Source organism: Taudactylus pleione, unplaced genomic scaffold (genome assembly GCF_031769625.1).
Source record: "Taudactylus pleione unplaced genomic scaffold, aTauple2 ptg000061l, whole genome shotgun sequence".
Lineage (NCBI taxonomy): Eukaryota > Metazoa > Chordata > Amphibia > Anura > Myobatrachidae > Taudactylus > Taudactylus pleione.
In genome coordinates this window covers 13,017,452-13,029,089 of record NW_028284463.1, presented here as the reverse complement: position 1 = coordinate 13,029,089, position 11,638 = coordinate 13,017,452, and positions in this window count along the sequence as shown.

Sequence of the window (11,638 nt, the reverse complement as noted above, 5' to 3'; positions counted from 1 at the left end):
TATGGCGTGTGTTACTGATATAAATATCACTTATACAGGGACTCAGAGTCGTATCATGTCCTTCTAGACAGAAAATGTTCCAAAAAATCTACTTCGTTGACATATGGACAATTGCAGAAGCCCCTTTAAATAATCTTTGCGCCTGTGTTTCTGTGCAGCTGTCCTGTCTTTAGAATACCATTTAATCAGCTGTATGTGATTGTATATAGCAATGTCTGGTCCTGTTCTAGTATCTTCTCCCCCTTTCTCTCGGTCTCCTGTGATTTATGCAAATCCCGTGAGACTTGCCTAAATAATGGGAGAGGAGAGGGAGAAAATATATTTATATTAATATGGTACCATTAATATTTGTGTGTGTATGTGTATAAAAAAATCCAGCGCAGAACCATATATTGTAGAAGTGAAGCCCATGGGTTTACTGACCCCTTCCTATTGTAACATGAAGGTTTGGGGCTAGGAGATGACTGGTATATTCTGTTTAAACACCCTTTTGATCCTACTTATCCAGTAGATCTCAAACTCTGTCCTCAGGACCCAACACAGGTCACATTTTCCAGGTCACACAGCAGGTGCACAGGTGTATTCATTACTCACTGACATATTTTAAAAGATCCACTGGTGGAGCTAATTATTTCACCTGTGATTCTGTGAGGAGAATGTTAGGAATCGGAGGTTTAGTCAAGGAAGGTAATGCTGTACAGACTTGGGGGCAGACGACCTAAGCTGACTGTGGGCCGTGAGCAAGATGCGGCCTTTGGGCCCTGTAGCAGCCTTGAGGGCTGAAAACCCTTGCTGGTTGCGGCCTATGGGCAAGATGCGGCCTTTGGGCCCTGTAGCAGCCTTGAGGGCTGAAAACCTTGGCTGGTTGCGGCCTATGTCGCCTGGTTGACACCGATGCTGGTTTGCGCACTCAGGACTGCGAGTGCACTCTGTGCCACCGAGATGACACAAGCGGCTGGGAGCTGGAATGCGCACCGTGCTGCCTAGATGACACAAGTGGCAGGTGTTATGCGGACAGTGCCGCCTCGATGGTACAAACGGGAGGCAAGAAATAAGGCTGACCGGATAACTGGAACTCGACTGGAAACAGGAGACTGACCACAACCGGAAACACGTGAAACGCTATCACCGGCATCAGAGCAGCGTTCGCATCAGCAGGAAATTGCCGCTGGAGCCAATCCAGATCAATCCCGGCATGATGGACAAGAGGTAGGAGGAGTTTCAGCGAACACTCGCCCCGACGTTCGCCTCGCCCTGCATACACAGTGCGGCAGCTTGTGACAAGAGACCTGGAAAACATGCACTGTTTGGGGTAGAGGACCGAGTTTGAGAACCTGTGTATTAATACATTTTACAGTGCATCCGGAAAGTATTCACAGCGCTTCACTTTTTCCACATTTTGTTATGTGACAGCCTTATTTCAAAATGGAATAAATTCACTTATGTCCTCAGAATTCTACACACAATACCCCATAATGACAACGTGTAAAAAGTTTTTTGGAGATTTTTGCAAATTGAATTAAAAAAAACTGAGAAATCACATGTACATAAGCATTCACAGCCTTTGCTCAATTTTTTTGTTGTTGCACCTTTGGCAGCAATTACAGCCTCAAGTACTTTTGAATATGATGCCACAAGCTTGGCACACCTATCTTTGGGCAGTTTCGCCCATTCCTCTTTGCAGCACCTCTCAAGCTCCATCAGGTTGGATGGGAAGCGTCGATGCACAGCCATTTTCACATCTCTCCAGAGATGTTCAATCGGATTCAAGTCTGGGCTCTGGCTGGGCCACTCAAGGACATTCACAGAGTTGTCCTGAAGCCACTCCTTTGATATCTTGGCTGTGTGCTTAGGGTCGTTGTCCTGCTGAAAGATGAACCGTCGCCCGAGTCTGAGGTCAAGAGCGCTCTGGAGCAGGTTTTCATCCAGGATGTCTCTGTACATTGCTGTATTCATCTTTTCCCTCTATCCTGACTAGTCTCCCAGTTCCTGCCGCTGAAAAACATCCCCACAGCATGATGCTGCCACCACCATGCTTCACTGTAGGGATGGTATTGGCCTGGTGATGAGCAGTGCCTGGTTTCCTCCAAACATAACGCCTGGCATTCACACCAAAGAGTTCAATCCTTGTCCCATCAGACCAGAGGATTTTGTTTCTCATGGTCTGAGAGTCCTTCAGCTGCATTTTGGCAAACTCCAGGTGGGCTGCCATGTGCTTGTTACTAAGGAGTGGCTTCAGTCTGGCCACTCCTAATATACAGTAGAAAAAAAAGAAATTGATCTCCGCACAGAAATATAATATTCTCATATGTTTATATATTGATTACCAATATTTTCACAGATGACGTCCAAAAAAAATATTTTGGATTTCTAAATCGCTCTTATTGGTGGTGCTCCCCAGAGGCAAAATACAGCTATGTCACAGAAAAAGAAGAAAAAGTAGGCTCTCTTTGTGGGGCACTCTTTTATGTTTTATATACAGATTAACATGTAACTTTTATTCTAGTTGTTAAAATAATTCCCAAATATTCGTATATAACAAACAACACAAAACAAAACAACATATATCCAATCGAGAAACCTTGATGGAAATGGCTATAATTTCATATAATTAGTCATGAAAAAACTAAATCAAGATTTCAAATTTTATCCAATGGTATAGCGACAGGACATGTTTTCCAGGGATCTATTGCTATTCAAAACCCTGAATTCCGGTCTCATCACTTGATACAATTCAATACCATATAGGTGTGTTCATAGCACCCTATGGAAAAGGGGCGAAAATGTTGTTGAAAAAATATAATGATAATGCTCATGTATCAAACCCTATATTGGGTGTACTGGGTAAATAATTACAATATTACATATAGCTTAGTGCAATTGTAAGGTGTATCTCACGTATTCAGTTATTCCTATATCAGATGTAATCCGTGGACATATATAAATGTATTGGAATTGGTGGTGCTACTCACATATGGTATGTAAGATAAGTGTCCACTATTTACTCCAGAAATCACATCCAGTATGTTTATTACCATTACCAAGATCATAGGATGTGTTTTTCCATCTGCACGTGTATCCACATATAACACCAGTATTCACTTATGGTCAGTGGTGTGTAACTAATGTGAGAAAGTGATCATTGGGCTCTCTCGCAATCTCATGAGAACACCAGATGCTGTATCATATATGCAGGCCATCTACTAAATATAGAGGTCTGAGTGGTGAGATAAAAGCAATTAACAGACACGGAGGTCTGAGTGGTAAGATACAGTGTTACCCTTTAGATGAGCAGTCATGGTCGGCCTGTGCACCAGCCTGATCATCATCCTTGAAGTCCTTGGACGCACGTTTCGCCCGTGGTGGGCTTGTTCACCATCTAATATACAGGCCTGATTGGTGGATTGCTGCAGAGATGGTTGTTCTTCTGGAAGGTTCTCCTCTCTCCACAGAGGAATGCTGTAGCTCTGACAGAGTGACTATTGGGTTCTTGGTCACCTCCCTGACTAGGGCCCTTCTCCCCCGATAGCTCAGTTTAGACGGCCGGCCAACTCTAGGAAGAGTCCTGGTGGTTCCGAGCTTCTTCCATTTACGGATGATGGAGGCCACTGTGCTCATTGGGTCCTTCAAAGCAGCAGATATTTTTCTGTACCCTTCCAAAGATTTGTGCCTCGAGACAATCCTGTCTCGGAGGTCTGCAGACAATTCCTTGGACTTCATGCTTGGTTTGTGCTCTGACATGCACTTTCAAGTGTGGGACCTTATATAGACAGGTGTATGCCTTTCCAAATCATGTCCAATCAACTGAATTTACCACAGGTGTGGAACATCTCAAGGTTGATCAGTGGAAACAGGATGCACCTGAGCTCAATTTTGTGCTTCATGGCAAAGGCTGTGAATACTTATGTACATGTGATTTCTTAGTTGTTTTTTTTAATTAAATTTGCAAAAATCTCAAAAAAACTTTACACGTTGTCATTATGGGGTATTGTGTGTAGAATTTTGAGGACAAAAATTAATTTATTCCATTTTGGAATAAGGCTGTAACATAACATAAAATGTGGAAAAAGTTAAGTGCTGTGTATACTTTCCGGATGCACTGTATAATTGGTGAAGGTCATCTCTGGCTTCCTAGGAACCTGAATCACAATCTGGTCCACCACGGCCAGATACATCAGCAATAGTTATTTATAGATCTCCAATTTACACCTAGTATAGACTCTTGGCTTCTAACGTCATGTAGAATTCTGACAGAAGTTTATGTATGTGCCCAGTGCCTACTGTAGGACATCGCATGGAGTGACAGCACTTGTGAGCGCTCGTGTGTTCACCAGGGAAGAGGTAAACGTGTTTCATTGAAGTAACTTTGGGGAACTGATGTCAGCAAAAGTAAACATTTGTTATTGGGTCCCCGCGGCAGAAATTGCATTACAGTATGACACTCTCTCGCGGCCATTATGTAAGCAGTTGTGTTTACTAGCTTCAACTTTGTCTTTTTTTTTTTAATTTGCGTCAACATCAAACATCACTGTAGTAAGCATAGTACATACCGTGTTTCCCCGATAATAAGACACTGTCTTTTTTTGGGGGGTCAAAAAAACTCCATAGGGCTTATTTTCGGGGTAGGGCTTATATTAATTAACATTGACAGCAATTTCAATAATTCAATACAATTCTTTACTTACCTTTTATTTATTTTTTCTCTCCTCTCCTCCGTGGCGCTGCTGTAAATGACGCTGCCACGCACTCCAGCTGCCGCGCGCTCACTGTGAGAGAGTGAGACTCTGCAGCTGTGTTTGGATGCCACTGTTAAATCTTTTTAACAGCGGCATCCATTTCATGCGGGGGGCGGAGCTGGGGGCAATTTAGTGTAGCACAGGGACCGGACAAAATGGGGATTTTGTTAGCTCTTACTAGGGCTTATTTTGGACCATTTTCCAAAAGTAAGGGTAGGGCTTATTATCGGGGAAACACGGTATTAGAACCAAGTGAATGGCCAGGCAGCTGCCTAGGACCCCAGAAGCTTTAGGGTTTTTGATAGAATGAAATCCATTTTAGATTTTTTTATTTTGTACTTCTGTCGCCGTTTGTCACTTTTCTTTTTAACATTTGAGTCTCAATCTGTTTTTATAAATTTGTTAGGGTTTCCTTCTCTCTCGCCTCCTGTCTCTGTCGTGTCCCACACCACAGGGGTGTTTCTAGAGAAGAGGGGGCCCGAGGGGGCCCGTGTGCAGTCTATGACACGGGCCCCCTCCTCTCTGGCCGGCAGCGCACTGAGCTGTGCGCGGCCAGCGCCGGAATTGTAGACTCTGGGCACTAGAGTGTGCCCAGAGTCTATAAAGTATGAGTAGGTCACCGGGAAAATGGCCGCGGTGGCCAATTTCCCTGTACTGCGCATGAGCAAACGATGGGGAAATGGCAGCGGTGGCCATTTCCCAGTTTGTTTTTACAGCACCCGACCCCTGCGCTGATGTGGGACTCCAGAGAGGTAAGTAATACTATGGGTGCAGAACCCCCCTGGACCCAGGGGCCCGTGTGCCCCGCACACCCTGCACCCATTATAGATACGCCCCTGCCCCACCACCACTTTTCTCTATATGGTTTGTCTATCTCCCTTCCCTTCTTTTCCGGTCACTCTATTACCCTCACCTCTCTCTTCCCCACTGCTCTTTATTGAGGCTCAGAGATTCTAGGGGGTATATTTACTAAAGTGCAGGTTTATAGAGGTGGAGATGTTGCCCACAGCAACCAATGAGATTCTAGCTGTTCTCATCTAGAAGGTGCTAGACAAATGTTAAATAAAAATTTGATTGGTTGCTATGGGCAACATCTCTACTTCTAAAAACCTGCACTTTAGTAAATATACCTCCAGGAGTCTGGTCTGAGCCCTAGACAGGATCTCTGTCCCCAGCGCTGTAACCAATTACACCACTAGGCCCTAGAAGTACAGCTACCAGCATTATAGTCTAGTTTGTGATGGTAGACCCATATCTGTGTGGGCACATGGTTATACACTCCTACTAAGGCAGACAAAAGGTGCACATAGGAAATTCTTTACACAGATCTACCATCGTGTGTCTTATATCTCTCTACGCAGACGTTGTCTTCATGTACATGCTCTGTATAATTAAATCCACATACACTCTGTACCTTACCTGGTAAAAAGAGAGCCTGGCCAGAGTCCTGTTGTGGAGTCAAAAAACGGGAGTGAGTCCGCACTAGTAATATATCAAACAGAATTGCACAATTTAATTAATTATGAACCAACATAAAAGTTATTCTTGAAGAAATCTTAGATAACACATGGTTGGTGGGGCGCCCATAGGATTTGTACTATAAGCATACAAGGGTGATCTTGCTTAAGGCAAGAACAAAAAGACAAATGATGCCTGTTCTGGGGCACTCTTTATAGAAAATACTGAATAAAGTATTGATATAATGAGTAACAATAAAACTTAGCATTTAATAGAGAACCTTTGTTTAAAAAGATTTCTGCCTTATAGGTAGAATATACACAAATACAAAACAGGACATGAAACATAAAAGGGTGTATATATGAATCTATATCCACATGGAGTAAATTCAATCATTGGGTGATCACAAAGAAATTAATTCACAATAATGAATAAATGAATGACATAATTACAATACAAATTATTCAGTCAAACGATATGTTACTTCAAATATGCAGTAAGTTATTATGTCAAAACGTATTATTGAATGCGAAAATTGAATGTATAAACTGGTATGTCACCTATATCCCTGAATCAAAGATCAAATAATCATAATGCATAAGGGAAACACAGGAGGCACAATATTACGCAGTGGGTACAGTAGCTTACTACACAATTTTGTCAGTCGGACAAAAAGTGACAGGTCTGGTCAGTATTCAGAAGTATAGATGATAATCAAATTCATACATCAGTATATCATATTCAAATGTGTAGACAGTAATCAGTCATATACTGTTGAATATGACAGGACAGTCCTTTGTTCGTATAGAACAAGGATAGTGTAGAGATGTAAGCGACTGGATGGTATGTGGGACCATGGAAGGAAGTAAGACCTGGGATACAGTTGCGCACAGTCACTTCTGCTGTCGCCTGTCACGGTCAAACGGGATGAGAGAGCGACTGATACGTTAGTCCCAGGGGAAAAGAAAGGCAATGCTTCTGCTTTCTGGGATGTCAGCTGTGTATCACCCCTGTTACCATAAGGCATAGCAAGGGGGGGGATGTACAGAGAGGAGAACCCAGATGAGAGAGGAGGGAAGGGAAGAGGGAGAGTGGAAGAGTGTGTAGTTTGAGTAAATGTGAGGGCCCCTGCTATGACAGACAGTCACTTCTGCTGTCGCCTGTCACGGTCAAACAGGGGATGAGAGAGCGACTGATACATTAGTCCCAGGGGAAAAGAAAGGCAATGCTTCTGCTTTCTGGGATGTCAGCTGTGTATCACCCCTGTTCACATAAGGCATAGCAAGGGGCGATGTACAGAGAGGAGAACCGAGATGAGAGAGGAGGGAAAGGGAAGAGGGAGAGTGGAAGAGTGTGTAGTATGATTAAATGTGAGGGCCCCTGCTATGACAGACTCAGGGAGTGAAATTACTTAGTGAGCAAATAAAAATAAATATAAAATATAACCCCTGGGTGGGCAGAGAGAATAAATGGTGGTGAGGTACCTAAGAAGTGTATGTGGAAGGATACAATGAGTAATGTGGTGAAGAAAGTAAGGCCTGGAAAGCAAGTCCGCGGAGTCCACTCCAATTTCCCCATCTGTATCAAACGGTGAATGAGAAAGTGAGAGTGCTGCGTGTGTTACCAGGAGGAAGGAAAAGGCAGCGCTGACACTGTGTGAGAAGTCAACTGTATCTCTCCCCTGTTCCCAGCCGGCATTGCAGGGGGAGTCGCACACTGGGGAACTCAGACAGCAGCATGAGAAAGGATAGAATAGTACCTGAAATCTATGGTCCTTGGAACTGGATACTGCGGTGCACGTGTGTCGGAGATGACATATGATCTGCAAATAGAGAGGAGGATGCGCGTTTCGCCAGGAGGCTTGAAACTCGTGTCCTCCTCTCTATTCGCAGATCATATGTCATCTCCGACACACGCTGCTGTCTGAGTTCCCCAGCGTGCGACTCCCCCTGCAGTGCCGGCTGGCAACAGGGGAGAGATACAGCTGACTTTTCACACAGTCAGTGCTGCCTTTTCCTTCCTCCTGGTAACACGCGGCACTCTCACTTTCTCATTCCCCGTTTGATATAGATGGGGAAATTAGGGTGGACTCCGCTCTCTGTAACAAATGGCTTTAGTACTAGAATTTCAGGCCGTAATCGCCTGGTCTTTAGGGACTCTGGATCTTGGAGAGAGATAAAGTGGAGGTTTCCCAAAGTAACCAATCAACTTCTAATTGTCATTTATCTAGCACAGTCTATGAAATGACAGTTAAAAGCTGATTGGTTGCCTTGGGTAACTACTGAACTTTATCTCTCTCTTAAACCGCATACACACTAGACGATTTCTATGAACATTATGGACGATAACGATATTGTTCAACGATATATCGTTCAGTGTGTATACAATGAACCACCAACGATGCGCACTCCCGTGGGTCATTGACGATGTCCTTTGTCGTCCATACATGCAGGCCAATCTGACGATATCGCCAAGAACTGCCTGTTCAGAGATGTGGCAGGAGGACTTCACTGAAAGATATCTTTCGGTGTGTACACCCAATATCATTTGTCCTGCACTACAGGAAGTTCAAGGGAAATCGTTCACCAATATCGTTCATACAGCACATCGTCCCGTGTGTATGAGCCTTAAGGCCTGAGACATCTCCCCCTCTAACTAATACTAACCAAGATTCACAAAAATTTAACAAACCCTCCAAATAGAACAAAATTCTCTGTTTTTCAGTCTCTAATATCTGAATTTTAAGAGTACATAAACTATTTTATTTAGAATAACCTGTTACAGATGAGGTCTACCAAAGATACCCAGACAGAACTTTCTGGTGCCCAGAATAAGCAATGTCTAATACTGACGTTGCTAACTGCCAGGGCCTCATTTATCAACGAGTTTTATCATTCCCAACGAGTAATAAAACTCGTTGCGTACGATAAATGGTGCTCCAGCCAATCAGCTCCCAACTGTAATTTTACAAACATGACAGTTGGGTGCTGATTGGCTGGAGCACCATTATCATACGCAACGAGTTTTATCACTTGTTGTGAATTATAAAACTTGTTACTACATAAGGCTGCGTGCATCTTTTTCATTGGGGGAGATTTAGAGTGCTGGTCCCTGCTTCATGGAAGGTAGAGACCTCAATGTGTTTCTTCTGTAGAAGACCAGTCTCGTGGGTTAAGGCCCTTTCTCTGCATCAGTAGCGAGAAGTAAAACCAGAAGCCTCTCAAGGCGAATAGCATGTGTCTGGTAAGGCGCCAGGGAAATACTATCCATGGCCTTTCTGAAAGGGACAAATCCAAAGGAATTTAGGTAGATCACTTTGGGTGAGAGTGGGTTACGTCTATTTGTTCAACTCTTTAGAAGTTTTACCTCCACATTACACATTGGGAGAGAGCAAACGGCTCTGACACGGGTAAAAATGGTAAAGAAGTGTAAAGCTGGGCATCCGCTATACAATTTTCTGTCAGATATCTATCCAATCTGGCTGGTTGGAATGAAAACCTGGTAATGTATGGGAGCAAATGACATTCGTCCATTTACTCACAAACACTGGAACATAGCCAAATATGGTTGTTCAGACAAAAATTGGTTAAAACACACAAATGTAACCAATTTGGACAATTTTTTATGTCCTTTTTTCAGTGTTTAAAACCATATGCTCGACTGTCATTTGCTCCCATACATTACCAGGTTTTCATTCCAACCAGCCAGATTGGACAGATATCTCATAAAATTGTATAGTGGATGCCCAGCTTTACCCGTGTAACTGCATATAATCGGTGAGCTAGGGTGGTGCGCTGTGTGGGTGACGTACCACGGATTTGCTGAATAATGCTGATACAGAGGAAGCCAATATGCTGGTAGATTTCCTCATCAGCGATGTGTTACAGATAAAGGGAAATGATGCGGTTTCCTATGTCATGTGGTCAGGATGACTAGACTGTTACTCCTGATGAAATAGGGAAGAGGCGACTCGGGTAGCTATATTTTGCTTTAGCGAAACCACAGATAACTGAGTTATCAAGTAGGAACGCTGCAATGGGTGGATTTCCAGTTAATTAGGAGCAGCTGGAAAATAGGGATCGATAGTCCCTTAAACAAAGAAAAAGCATACAAATAATACCAGCGCTCAAATGTGATAGCGCTAGATATAAATCATATTTTAATCAAAAGCAATATAAAATACACATATAAAAAACAAATCATAAAACCAATACACAACAAGAAATTACTTAAAAAAGGGGAATATGCGTGCTGAGCAATATATGAACATGAAAGTGATCCACCCTATAGGCTGCATATATACTGTTAGGAGAGTAAATAAGCAATGGAATATTCCGCAATATCTCGCCGCAGCCGTATTGTAAGCCTCTTGTAGCGCAATAGTCTTGAAAGATTAGAAAGTCCCAGATAATTAGTATGGTGAGAAGGGATGTGCACTCCCAATAGGAGATATATACCCCTTTTACACCAGAGCAAAAACCTGGGTTTTTGCTGGGTCTACCCAGTTCACAGCTCAGTGTAAATGGGTCCCTGAAAAATAACCTGGGTCAAGTGACCCTGCAATCCAACCCAGGTAGCTACCAGGGTTGGACCCAGGATGGACCCGGGTAATGGTGCAGTGTAAACGGTGCAACCCGGGTTATCTGACCTGGATCATGCCTAAAATGAGCTGATTGGTGGCTGTGGAGCAGTCACCTCCCACTTTTAATGACCTCACAGGTTTAGCAGGGCAGACCTGAGTTCAGTGTGAACAGGGCTGACCTGGGAGTAACCCAGATGAAAGGTGCAGTGTAAATGGGTCTGACCTGGGTCTGACCAGGGTTGGAACCATGTCCAAAAACCCAGGTCGGACCTGGGTTTTTGGTGGAAAAGAGGTATTAGTTACCAGTGTCAGTGTCCTAGATCGAATGGGGTCTTATTTTTAGCAATGCTCTCAGAGCTCTCGCAGATGGATGCTCCCCCTGGGCGCGAATCCTGGTCCAATGTCAAAAATCTCCAGTATTAGGTAATCCCACCAAAGTATGGGGAAGTAGATGAATGCCAAGCGGTAAGGGTGGTCTCCAAGTCCTGACGCTTTAGCGTAGATGTCAGAGCCATGGGCCAAATTCTTTGAAAGCGATAAAAGGTATAGACAGTGGGTGCAGCCAAGGGGCTATTTAAGAGAGGAGTGGTCCCACGTGCAGTGTCCGTGCAGACCCCCTCCTCTCTCACTGGCGCAGTTGTGGGTATATACTGGCACTGTGCCAGAGTCTACTGTGCATGCGCAGGTCTCTAAGAAAAAATGGTGGCCATAAATGCAAATGGTTCTCTTGCACCAAAGACCAAGCTGGGCAGGCGCAATTGCCCACTGACAACGATGACTGCTCTATAACTAAGGGTCCGGATAAGGGAGGCGCGGTTGGCATAGACGGGCATCGGCCCTTTGTGACTCCAGAAAGATATTG